The sequence below is a fragment of the Asparagus officinalis genome, chromosome 7 (genome assembly GCF_001876935.1).
Source record: "Asparagus officinalis chromosome 7, Aspof.V1, whole genome shotgun sequence".
Taxonomy (NCBI): Eukaryota; Viridiplantae; Streptophyta; class Magnoliopsida; order Asparagales; family Asparagaceae; genus Asparagus; species Asparagus officinalis.
In genome coordinates this window covers 146409752-146424033 of record NC_033800.1, presented here as the reverse complement: position 1 = coordinate 146424033, position 14282 = coordinate 146409752, and the positions used below count along the sequence as shown (strand labels likewise).

General features: G+C 41.7%; 1 pseudogene; it reads right to left on the bottom strand.

Moving 5' to 3' along the window:
- LOC109847928 lies at nt 814–1206 on the bottom strand (annotated as a pseudogene).

Sequence of the window (14282 nt, the reverse complement as noted above, 5' to 3'; positions counted from 1 at the left end):
AGTTACTCAGTGTGCAAACACAGTATCATTCCTCCTCGGCTAGCGTCGATCAAGATACTCCCTGGTTTAAACTTGAAGCCCATGCCTTGCATGCTCGGAGCGCCCACCAAACTATTACTTCTGGTTATAAGCATCTGCGCCTTCAAATTTCATAAAACACATCAGTATCATGCAAAGGTCAAGAAAGTTCGTCGCCCAATCCAAGTTTTTCCGCTAATCCCGGTTTTCCAATTCTATGAGTGTACATATCATACTATTCGGCCAATCTCATAGTTATACATGAGCCAAACAATCAGGAATATCAATACCACGACCGGCACATCAGTAGCCCACAAGCACATTGAACCTCTGTTTAAACCCTTCGAGACTATCTCCCTCTGCTCCTGAGATTTCCCCCATGGAGTGTTGTACTCCTATAGCCAGTTTTGTCTAATCTTTGGCTCGAGCATCTTGCAGATTTAGTGTTGCAGAAAACAAATGGCTGCTTTTATCACCGAGATCATTCAACAGTTTTTGAGCTTGAGAACTTTTCACTCTCCTTCAGCATTGTTTACGTGTTGAGTAATGAGATCTGTAGTTTTTTCCTGCTATACAATAGTAACGACAACTGGGTTTCTCAAAGTAACTTTCTTCCTAGCCTCTCAACAGTGGTGGCATTGTTAGCACTAAACATATTAAGTTGTTCGATAATTCTTTTCTTAATCAAGCTCTTCATCCTCATTCTCGGGGTTTCAAATTGCTGGAAGGCATTGCATCTAAAACCCCAGCTAACCTGCGGTCTCAAACCCATATCAAATATCCTATCCAGCGCCTTCATCGGAACAACATAGTCTGCACTGATTGAGTACAGCATACCGACGCTTCCAAGCAATCAAGAAGCCTACCAGGAGTAGCGATCACAACCTCGCCACCCTTGCGAATTTCTTAAACCTTGTTTCCTCAATAGACTGACCCCCGACAATTGAAACCACCTTGAACCCTAAATAATCGCGATTTCACGTTTCGTCTCATACTGTTGAAGCTAACTCTCGGTAGTGCCCATAACAAACAGATAAGTCCTTAGTTCATTCTCCTCACTCATTCGGAGGGCGAGCCTAGAGATATAAGTAAGCATTGGCAACACAAAAGCTGAGTTTTTCCAGACCCAGTTCTTGCAATCCCAATCACAATCTCTCTGCTGCAATCCAAGAGGGCAATTGCTGCCATCTGAATTGGGATGGGGTTTACCCCAGCTTTCTCACTGCTTCAAAAAGCTCAGACCAATTGTTTACTCTCAGCCCAGTTCCTCATTGGCCTTCAGAATCCTCGACCTTTTGTATGAAATGTTGATCTTCTCTGAAATTCTCCAATCGCGTTCACTCTCTCTTCAAAGTTTCTCTCTGTCCAATGTCGATCAACTCTCAGTATCAAAAGCATCATAAAGATCAGCGCTGCTTCCTTTTGCCGTTGAGCTGCCCAGCCTTCCTCAGCCGCGCTCCTCTAACCTCCCCTCTTTCCTTCGAATTTCATCACGTGGTCTTTCTCATGCTTCAACCGCTTGTTCTTTGCTCTGGCGATCGATTCCAGCAAGAAACCCTCTGGCCAAATTAAAAGACGAGCTTCATGAGGGTTGTTACAAAGAATTCATTGTCTCTAGAAGTTCCTCAGTGTTCTCCAATCGAAGGAAAACCTAAAACTTTTCACTAGGTTTGTAACGCGGCTTCTTAGCGTTTTTTCGATCCAAGGTACTGGCTCTTTGATAGCTTCAAGTTCTTTTTCCTCTCGCTTCCACTTGCTTCTCGAGCGAGCCCGCTCTTAGATCTGGAGGTCGTCCTCCGACGGCTCTCCTCCCGATTTTGCGATCTCGTTTCGGCGATCTCAGGATCTCGTTCGCCGCGCGTCAAATTGATCTCGCGTCCGATCTCGGTCCCGATCTCGGTCCCCGTCTCGGTCTCGAATCGTTGCCGTCGATGCATTCGCGATCCCCGGGGGTTTTCTCGATCTCGGTCGGCGATTGCTGCGGTTCTCGATCACGGTTCGCTCTTCTAGCTCGAGTTGTTCGTCGGCGTCAGAGGGTGAGTTTAGCCGTTCGCGGAAAGAGAGTGCTAGCGTGCTCGACGGAGAGGCCGCTTCTGCTCGCCGGCGTTTCCTGCTGGCCGCGCGCTGGAGTGGCGAGTTTCTCGCCGCCTCAGCCTTGGAGCATGAGACGGGCTTCATGTCGCGCGGCGGCGGAGGAGGACCGAGGCGTTTGCCGGGTGCGAGATTCGTTCGATGGCGCGCTTCATCTTTTGGCTTTCTAGGGTTTGCGAGGGTTTTTTCTTGAGGGGATGAAGAAGAGACGCTGGGCTAGGGTTTTGGGTCGCTTGGTGAGTTGCAGGAGGGAAAGGCGTTGAAAGAGCGGGGCAACTTTACGAGATTGGGGGTGAGGATTTAGTGAGGAAGCTATTTATAGGGTGAGAAAAAATAAATTGCAGAAACCACCCCCTGCTTCAGCTGCCTTCGCTGATTGCTACGTCATCGAATCCTCGTAAATTATGCAATTACCATTTGCAGCAGTTCTGTTGTATATTAGATTCTACTACTCAATTGCAGTAATTAGTTTATTTGGCAGCTTGTTTTAATAGAAACGTGTTTCAAATTTAAACATAAGTAAGAATAAGCTGAGTTTTTTTTCTTTTTTCTGTTTTCTTTATTTATGTGATTGTTAAATAGTTAGTTTTATTTTTAAACTTAGTCTTCATATTTTTTTCCTAAAAAGTAGGAAACTTATCCGGCCCACTTTCCAGAGTTAAAGGATTATAGTTTTTATTTTGGTTTTTTTTTGTATTTTTAAATCGTATCATCTTAACATTAGTAATAAAATTATCAAAAGATTTCTGAAAGGCTTTCCAAAATTTAAATTCCTCTGTGTAATTATTTTCAAATGTCGGTTAAAACTTTAGAACAAATTACAAACATTATATATTCTCTTTCCTGCCCTGAATCTAATTTGCAAAATAAAACCAAAGTATTTAACTTTCTATTTTTATATTAGCCACATTGCCTAACCGACAAATTTTCTTTATCACAACAACCAGTAACAGGCGATGTTCTTAATGCTTCAAGTTCACCTTTCTGGTTTCCTTAATGATTGATTCACATAATCTCGTACAAAATTCTAGCATCTCAAGTAGGCATGTCAACATGGTAGTTTTGGTTTGGTTGGATTTTAGTTGGGTCATAAATGGTGGTCACATTTATGACTACTTAACCATTTATAACCAATTACAATTGCTAAATGGATCAGTTCTCATCATCCATTTACTAAATGGGGTGGTTCATTGGTGGCCCAATAACCATTTTAGTTACGAGCTTTTATATATACTAGTTACAGTGCCACGTGCGTTGCACCGTAGGACATATTTGTTTTATATTCTAATACTTTACACAATTCATTATTTAATTAATGGAAGAGTTTCATTTTGAATGTAATTAATATTTTGAGGATTATTTGTTTTTTTCTTACAATTTAGCATCATATACTTTCTTTCAATCTTCTTTAGGATTTAGAGTTTTTTGAACTAATATAGGGTTTAATCTGTTAATATGAAGTTTCGGTATTTTTCTATAAATAAATGAATTTCAATGTCTTTGGTTGAAAAAAATTTATATTTTTTGGGAAGAAATCCATGGTTGTTTGTGAAAAAATTAGAGGGGTTTATTGTGAACATGGCAAATCATGGAATACCAAAAGATACAATTTTTTAATCTTAAAAGACATAGTTCTATTTACTTTATAATTTAAGATAATGAATGACATTTAATAATACTGGTTAGTTTTAAAAATGTGATAAATTTAGAATATAGTTTTAACCATTAGGGAGGTTAATTAATCATACTATTATATTAAAAAATTTACGCCAAAGGACAAAAAATTCCAATGTTTGTTCATTTAACTTTATTTAAGTGTGTCATGCTATTCCAGTTTATATTAAACTAATCTTTATTTTACTAATCCATTATAACAAAATAAATTCTCACTTTTTACCTTTCTCTCTCTGTCTATTATCATATAATTAGTAACAGCTACAAAAAATATACCTACTAAGTTTCATGGATAATACAATATTTCTCTCAAATCATAATTAAGTACATAGTAATAATTATAGAAATAGAAAAAAAAAAGTCATTAACCCCCCCCCCCCCCCAAAAAAAAAAAAAAAATAGACCTCAACTTTTAGCCTCAATCCGAATTCTCCACATTCCTTGTATCAATTGTTATCCCTCAAATCCGCATATAGTTGTTAGTTCTAAACAAATCAATTAGGTATAAAGTATAATCCGAGTAAAGCCTCATACTTTCCCTCAGCACACTTCAATCGTCTTCACCCCCTTGTCGTTTATCTCTTCTGAAGGGATAATGTTTTCACCGAGCGAGCTTGTATCATCCAGAATAATATCATTAGTAAAGTCAATGGGTTGAGTATAAGATGTGTTAGGATTGTAAGAGTCAGTGAGTGTAAATCTAAATCATTCAATGACGTGAATTATATAGGTTGCCCAAGTAAGGCGCTATTTATGATAAAAAAAATAGGCTCTTTGGATTCCGTAACAGTCAAATGTAATTGCCACTTAAATAAAAACTACAAATTAAAAAATGTAACTCTCATTTCAAGTATGTATGAATGATGCAATAATGGTATTTTAAGTTTGACACTTTGTTGCAAATTGAAACGTATATTATTTAGGTTTTTTGTGTTTTTTTAAGTGGAGCGGGTTAACAAAAAAATAGAAGTTAATATTTAGTGCCAGACAATTAATAGGAGAGTTATGCTATTATTAAAAATGTATGCATGTAAGTGAAGGCATATAAAATTGCTTATAGGTCCTTTTGCAACAGCTCGGTACAAACCGACGAACCAACGAGGCCGACGGAGATCGACGAAATCGCACGCAAGCAACGGAATACTATCGTTTTCGCATTTCGTAATCAAGCCAAGTGTTAAAGAGTCAACGAGTGATTCCAACCAAGGACAAACTCGGACGAATCACGATCGAATTCAAGATCAGTTTGGGACTCGAACTCAGAAGCGGATTTACTGCCTAATCAGGATCCAGATTTTACTTGCCAAATCAGGAATCGGATTTACTGTCTAATCAGGATCCAGATTTACTGCCAAATCAGGAATCAGGAATTTTACTGCCTAATCAGGATCCAGATTTACTGGCCACTAATCAGGATCTCAGATTTTACTGCCAAATCAGGAATCAGATTTACTGCCTAATCAGCATCCAGATTTACTGCCAAATCAGGAATCAGATTTACTTGCCAATCAGATCTAGATTTCTGCCAAATCAGAATCAGATTTACTGCCAAATCGGGATCTAAAATCAACCGAATCACGAGACCGCCGAAAAAACTGGCAAAAACCACAACACCCAGAGGTGGCCGACACGTTGTCATTTCGCGGTCCACCCTAGCAGATGGTGCCAGCCAGAGGTTGGCCCATGTTGTCATTTCGCGGCCACCATGAGGTGGCCGACAGTTGTCACTTTGCGGCGCCACCCAGAGGTGGCCGACAGTTTGTCATTTCGCGGCCACCAGAGTGTGGCGACAGTGTCATTTCGCGCCCCTGCGCCGGGCACAGTAAAGGGAGCCTATAAATAGGCCCCCTTGGTTCATTTGTTCAAGGGTTGGAAATTTGGAGAAAGGCGAAGCCCTGCTGGCATTGGAGACTCGGAACTTAAAAAGATTTGAAGCTTGGGACTTCGGGGACTGACTCCTTCAGATCTGCGTGCTCGCGCGATCATCAACGTCAAATAAGGCAGATGTGTTCGAGAGGACCGGATCTCAGATCTACGCCAGGCACACTCCAGGATCTAAAGCTTCTGGTCTTAATCGCGAACTTGGACGATTTTTCTTGTTGAAAACAATCCTCCCCGCTATTATTTCCGTTGGTGAAATATACCCGTCGTGACTGCGTAATCGCGACCGGATCCTAGATCTCGCTGGTGGGTCCACGGCAAACAAACCGCCGGGCGCAGGCAAAAGACCCACGCAAGCGAGCGACCGCAAAACAGGACGCATCGCGATGTCGTCGCACACAAGAGGAAAAGTTGTAATCTTTGTTTATTTTTATTTGATTTTGTTGTAACGGATCTTATAAAAAGACCGGATCATATATGTAACACTCAAGAAAGAAGTAAATCAAAAAAAAAAAAGAATGACAATAGAGAAAAAAACAAAAAAGAGAACAATAACAAAGAAGCAAAACAAATTAAAACCAAAATCTGCAGAACCACAGATGGAGAACCCCGAAATCAATCGCTAGCCGAGGAGATCGGGAGCGTCAGCAGCCGGCGGATCTCGATCCCTGGGTCGAGGGAGGAGGTCGAAGTATGAGTTCGACCAACAAAAAGTTCGAGGAAGTACCTTTCACTCGTCCGGGATCTACCTCCCCTCGCAAGTCTAGAAAGTCAAGTTCCTCGTTCCAAGGCAGAAAGGTGCGCTTGCGTACGGAAAGAAGTTGAAGCTACCAACGACGACCTCATCCTGATTGCGTCAAAGTTGCGTCTGGGTGGAGGCTCCACCAACCTCCCACAGATCAAGCTGTTCAACCAATTCCTCCGTCCACCAAGACGGTGACTCTCTCAAGAGAGCCGCCCAAAGGCACGCCAACGCTTGCCAACAATTCGCCAAAGCAATGGAGTCCACCGACAGTAATCCGCTTACAATGCGGATCTGAACTGAAAGGACGGGAGACAAAGCAGCCTCCAACGGCCGATGAATGGCGACTCCTCCAGCCTGCCAACGAACGAATGGGTCCAGTGCAACGGAACTGGTTCGACATTGGCGAGCGCATTCGCAAACGCCAGCGCACTATATCAGCGCAGGCACGCGGGCTCAAGTCGAAGAAGCCCTGTAGAAAGCTGCCAGAAAGAGGTAGCCAACAAAGCCACCACCAACTCGCCAAAGTTTGGAGGCCGAAGATCTGAAGCGGCGGTTCAGACCAAAAAGTCAGCAAATGCAGCTCCAACCAAAATTCTCAACCTCCGGCCGAATCCAAGCCTAAGTCGTGCGAGAGAATTCCATAGCTACTCCTGGAGATTCATGGCAGAATCCTCCGAAGGAGAAGCCAGTCTTGAGCGCCTCGGGTCCAATTGCCCGACGAGAGAGGCAAGTGCTCCAGTTCACGACGTTTTGGCCCGATGAAGAAGCTCAGAAGCGATCAACACGCTGGGGGTCGCCGTCATCTCCCAGTATACACAAAGAACTCAAGGCAGCTGCGCGTCACCAACTTGCGCATCGAAGTCAAGAAGCCACGCTGAAACTCGCTGCCCACAAAGGCACATTTCGAGGGTTGAACTTTGAAAGCCCAAAAGGAAGCCAATCAGACCCTCAGATGGAAACCTTACATCATGATAGTGATTAGTGTTATACTGATGAAGATCGTCGCCCGCACCGATAGTTACTCCGACTTTCAAAATGTAACGAGTGTACTATCGTGCTTGGCGGGGTACAACCAGAACCAGAAAGAGAGTCCCCAGAGAACAGGAACTCAGGCCCTTGTTCAAGAGCTCATTCGGCGGTACTGTCTCAATGCAACTGGCATCAAGGTAATCCCCGAGAGGAATTTCAGTGTTGAAGGCTCGCCATCGAAACGCCAAACCAAGGTTATAGGCGTTTCCGCAAGGAGAACGGTGGTTAAAGACGGAGAATTTCCAGAGGGTCCACCGCCAACATGGAACCAGCAAAGAGACATCGACACAGTTAATCTCAACGTTTCTGGAAGCATCTCGCGCGGTTAACCCTCTGCAGTCCGAGCCCCATCGCACGAGGAATTATCGTAGGTTCGACAGCATTGCCTTCGGAAGATGAAGAATCGGACTTCCTGCTCTGCTGTCGCACGACAATGAAGTGTCCAGCGAAAAGGACAACCCCGCGAGTCATTATGATAAGCCGGAAGAAATGGGCCAGATGCCTTGAAGAACGCTTTGGCTAAGCCAGAAAGAAAGTTTCAAATTTGAGATGAGATGGCCATGGCAGCAGATGAGAGAAATCGCAATGCCAACAAATCCAAGCATTGAGCGAACCGACAAGGCGGCAGAATCGTCGTAGAAACCCGGTTATCTGGAAATGAGCGATACTAAATGCTCGTAATTACCAATGTCCTCGCCGTCAACGACAGGGGGGTGCTGGCGAAGAAACCGACGAAAACCTGAAGATCTAAAGACATCAGAGAGCAAAATCAACACATTGACTCTCGTCAAGACGAAGAAACAGGCATGGGTATAAGAACAAACGCCTGTCATACCCACGAAATTGGGAATCACCCTATCCGCGAAAGTTCAGTCTGATATAACTTCACGCGCCGTTCGATGGGAAGGTTCCCCGCACTCAGCATTTGATTTATTTCAAAATCGCACCTGGGTATTAATTTCCGGCAATGAGCTCTGATGTGCGGTCATTCGTCGCGCACTCTTCGCGGAGCCGCCTTCGATTGTACCCGCCGCCCTCAAGCCAGGAAGCCGTGAACAGCTGGGAATGACATTGGAGACAAGTCCTGGCCAACTTCTTCGACGACGACACGAGATATCCTATCGGATCATTTGCCTCGATGAAGAAGCAGCAAAGGACGGAGAGTTAGTCGTACCTTACCTGTCAAAAGGTTCCGCGACAAGGATGATTGCCGGGATCCCGAATCACCGAGGGAATTCCATCCTCACAGACCCTGGCCACAACAACCTCACGTGGACGTCTGGAAGCAATGGGGACAGCACCGTCTGACACTGTGGAAGGATCTGAAGGCGAGGGGAGCAGCCGAGCGATTCCTTAGAAGGAAGAAGGCCGAGAGGAACCAACCGACGGTATAATCGCGCTGCGAGCTCAAATTTCGCCCTCTCGTGGTAATGGCCAAAACACTGCAGCTACCTGTGGTGCTAATCAAGACTCACAACGCACTCCGAAGGCAGCAAAAGACTTCGGGCCGAGACTCCAAAGAGAGTAATTCCTTTCAACGGACGAAGATGTTCCAGCCATCTTCGAATCCCTCCTTGAAGGTCACAAGATCAAGTACCACCTACCCAGAATCAGGAGGAAGCTGACAACACATAACGGACTCCAAATTACTGTGCATACCACAGGCAGGGTCGTTCATCCACCGAAAGGATTGCTTTGCTCTCAGAATTAGCATTCAACTTTGGTTGAAGCCAGGCGTCATAACGCTGCAGAGACCATTGAGGAAATGGCACGACTCCGATACAGTATAAGAGTCATAAACTGCTTCTCAACCACTCCAAAGAGTATACGAGTATAAACTGGTTTTCTCATATCCTCCGACCGGTATAATAAGAGCGTTAACTGTTCCCTGCTACTCCAATACGGTATTATGAGTCTAAAACTACTTTCCAGCCTTTTGACGGGAAGATTCCTGGAAGAATATTACGCTAAATATTCTTTAAGGATAACCCGATCAGGTAACTGAGCATACATGTCGCGAACCATTCCCAAAGGAAACTGGGGACGTGGACGATTTATTGTAAACGGCGAAAGTTCCAAAACCACAGCAAGGTGATGATAAGAGCTCTCCATTCAAATTCTCACTGTCTGTGCACTCACACTCTCTTGTTAAGTCTGGACATAATATTTCCCACAATTGTCAAACTTCTTACGAGAGGACCTAAAAGAACCAAAACCCGCCTCTCCGATTCCCCGCATGAACGAGACGTCCACAATCGAGTGATCAAAACCTTCCTAAGTTTAGGGATGCCTCAAATTTCCCATTGGTCAAAACGCTTCTACAGTTAGGACCGAACCAAAAATCCCCTCTCGATTCCTCCAATGAACGAGAGGTCGCACTTATCAAATCGAAGTGAATCAAACGCTTACCTACAGGGTCAGCCTCAAACTCGCCTGTTTGGCCAAACCTTCCTAGCAGTTAGGCGTCAAAATCATAATTCGTTTGTCTCGATAAAACGAGAAATTCATCTTTCTAGTTCCGTAATCAACAGCCTTTCCCGACGTTAGCAGTTATTCTGGAATCTTTTCGATGCTCGGGTGGAGAATCCCACTCTTGTTTCACCCTTTCCGGATTCTGGGGGTGGAGTATCTCCACCTCGAGTCTCCTTCTCCAGCTGAAAGATAGATATAAAATTATTCTTCTTCAGTGTTTGGGCAGATAGGTATGAAAATTCTTGCCTCTCCGCCATTTCGGCTTCGTCTTTGCCCCAGAGAAGACAATCACCTTTTTCAACTCCCAAAATTGTGCCTCACAGGTACAGGGAATATTTTATCTCCGAATTCCTAAGAAGGGATAAGTCAGACGTCTAAGCAGGCGCGTTGCCGGTTTAGTCTTTCAACCGATTGAAGAAGGACACCAAGATTCCAGCTCTCAGGAAGTCTTATCCCGAATGCCTAAGCAGGGATAAGTCTGCCGGCCTAACACGCGCTGCCGCGGTTTAGTCTTTCCGCACAAAAAGACAAACACAGGTTCGATCTGGGTATTTTATCCTGAAACCTAAGCAAGGATAAAGTCTGCGCTTTAACTCGCTTGCCGGTTAGTTCTTAACCCGTTAAAAAGAACGCACCGTCCATATTTCAACATTTGTGGCAGTTTGTTATTAATAAGCACCGAAAAATCCATAGCCTCACACGGCATGGGAATTATCATCCTGAATCCTAAGAAAGGATATCTGTCCGACACCGTAACACGTTGTTCGCCCGGTGGTGTAGTCTTTTACCGATTGAAAAAGACACCAGAACTAACGCAGTCTGGGGTATTTTTATCCCGAGCCTAAGTAGGGATAAGTCAACGTCTATACACGTTGCCGGGTAGCCTATCTCCCATAACATTGGTAAAGCCTAATGTTATTCAACATCATAGCACAAAGTCTAAGAGAATTCCACTCTCTAGCACAACGTTACATGCGGGAAACGGATTTTCTGTCAATCCGCATGCTTAGCCCACTCCAACGGTAGTCGGTAAAGGCTCTAATCAAATCGTTAAGGCCTTGGGGTACGCCAAAATCTAAAGTCCAACGCCTAACACGGCTCGCCGGGTGAGTCTATTCCCGTGAGAAAAGACGAAGTCCTACCGTATTTCGAAGTCGCTAGCATCTAAGTCTAAAAGGGAGTTCATTCCTTTAGCACAACGTTCAGCATGTGGAACGGACTTTAAGACAAGTCCCGCATGTAAGCCCGATTTCAAACTGGTAATCGGTAAAAGCATGACATAATCCGTTGGGCTGAGGATTGCCAAAAATTCCTAGATCAACGTCTGATACACGTTTGCTTGTTTAGCTTTTTCACAGTGAGAAAGGACGAAGCCTACGTACTATCAATATCGTAGCTGGGAAAGAGTTAACTCTTTTAAGTTCATAAGTCACATGCGGAACGGACTTAAACAGAATCCGGCCATGTAGCCCGACTCAGAACGGTAGTCGGTAAAGGCGCTATACAAACCTCGGTTGATCGCTGGGGATTGTGCACAAAATCTGATAAATAGCGAGGAAGTCACTGACGCTTCAGCTTCATTTATTGCTCTCGTGACTTGAGCAATGCCAGCGACATTCAAAACCCTAAGTGTTAACAGCCGGTACAACGATTATACGCCCTAGGTCAAACGCCAGTCAGCGCGTTGCAAATCAGAAGCGTTCAACGTACGAGTCAATAACCTAGAGGTCAACGCCGGACTAATGCGTAACCCTAGGTCGACTGTCCCAGTCAATGGTTCTCGTGTTGACGATCAAAAATCAACGTACGACGTTCAAAACCCTGGTCATTTACGTGTCAACGGCCGGACCACGAACGGATGTATTCCGTTGCTTGCGTGCGATTCGTCGATCTCGTCGCCTCGTTGGTTCGTCGGTTTGTACCGAGCTGTGCAAAGGGACCTATAAGCAATTTTATATGCCTACACTTACATGCATACATTTTTAATAATAGCATAACTCTCCTATTAATTGTCCACTAATATTAACTTCTATTTTTTGTAACCCCTCCACTTAAAACACAAAAAACTAATAATATACGTTTCAATTTGCAAACAAAGTGTCAACTTAAAATACCATTATTGCATGCATTCATACATACTTGAAATGAGAGTTACATTTTTAATTGTAGTTTTTATTTAAGTGGCAATTACATTTGACTGTTACGGAATCCAAAGAGCATGTTATTTATTTATTTATCATAATAGCCCTTACTTACAACCTATATAAATTCACTCATTTGATGATTTAGATTTACACTCACCTCTTACAATCCTAACAACATCTTATACTCACCCCATGACTTTACTATGATATTATTTGGATGATACAAGCTCGCCAGTGAAAATATTATCCCTTCAGAAGAGATAACGACAAAGGGGGTGAAGACGATTGAAGTTATGCTGAGGAAGTATTGAGCTTTACTCAGATCATACTTTATACTGATGTGATTTTTAGACTGACGGCTATATGTGGATTAAGGATACGATTGATACAAAAAAATGTGGAGAATTCGAATTGAGTCTAAAGTTTAAGGTCTATTTTTTTTAGGGGGGGGTAATGAACTTTTTTCTATTTCTATAATTATTACTATGTACTTAATTATGATTTGAGAGAAATATTGTATTATCCATGAACTTAGTAGGTATATTTTTTGTAGCATGTTACTAATTATATGATAATAGAAGAGAGAGAGAAGGTAAAAGTGAGAATTTTATTTTGTTATAATGGATTAGTAAAAATAAAGATAGTTAATATAAACTGGAATAGCATGACACACTTAACATAAAAGTAAAGAACAAACTTGGAATTTTTGTCTTTTGGGTAAATTTTTTTATATAATAAGTATATTATAACCTCCCTAATGTTAAAACTATATTCTAAATTTACACATAAAACTACCAGTAGTTATTAAATGTCATTCATTATCTTAAATTATAAAGTAAATAGAACTATGTCTTTTAAGATTAAAAAAATTGTATCTTTTGGGTATTCCATGATTTGCCAATGTTCACAAAATAACCCTAAATTTTTTTCACAAACAACCATGGATCTTCATAATTTTCACAAAGACCATTGAAATTTCATTTATTTATAGAAAAATACCGAAACTTCATAATTTTTTACAGATAAACCCTATATAGTTCAAAACTTAAATCCTAAGAAGATTGAAAGAAGTATATGATCTAAATTGTAAGAAAAATACAAATAATCCTCAAATATAATTACATTCAAAATGAAACTCTTCCATTAATTAAATAATGAATTGTGTAAAGTATTAGAATATAAAACAAATATGTCCACGTGCAACGCACGTGCACTGTACTAGTATATATAAAAGCATCGTAACTAAATGGGTTATTGGGCCACCCATGAACCACCCATTTAGTAAATGGGTGGATGAGAACTGATCCATTTAGCAATTGCTAAATTGGTTATAAATGGTTAAGTAGTCATAAATGTGACCACCCATTTATGACCCAACTAAATCCAACCAACCAAAACTACCCATTTGACATGCCTACTTGAGATCTAGAATTGCTAGAGATTGATGTGAATCCAATCATTAAGGAAACCAGAAGGTGTAACTTTGAAGCATTAGAACATCGCCTTGTTACTGTTGTTGTGATAAGAAAATTTGTCGTTAGCAATGTGCTAATATAAAAATAGAAAGTTAAATACTTTGGTTTTATTTTGCAAATGAGATCAGGGCAGGAAGAGAATATATAAGTTTGTCAATTTGTTCTAAAAATTTTAACCGACATTTAAAATAATTACAGAGAATTTAAATTTTGGAAGCTTTCAGAAATCTTTTGATAATTTTATTACTAATGTTTAAGATGATACGATTTAAAAATACAAAAAAAAAATCCAAAATTAAAAACTATAATCTTTAACTCTGGAAAGTGGCCGGATAAGTTTCCTACTTTTTAAGGAAAAAAATATGGAAGACTAAGTTTAAAAATAAAACTAACTATTTACAATCACATAAATAAAGAAACAGAAAAAAAAAAAAATACTCAGCTTAGTTCTTTCTTATGTTAAAATTTGAAAACACGTTCTATTAAAACAAGCTGCAAATACAACTAATTAGCTGCAATTGGAAGTAGTAGAATTCTAATATACAACAAACTGCTGCAAATGTAATTGCATATTTACGAGGATTCGATGACGTACAATCACAAGGCACTGAAGCAGGGGGTGGTTTCTGCAATTTATTTTTTCTCACCCTATAAATAGCTTCTCACTAAATCCTCCCCCCCTAATCTCGTAAGTTGCTCTTTCACCCTTTTCCCCTCCTGCAACTCACCAAGCGACCCCAAAATCCCTAGCCA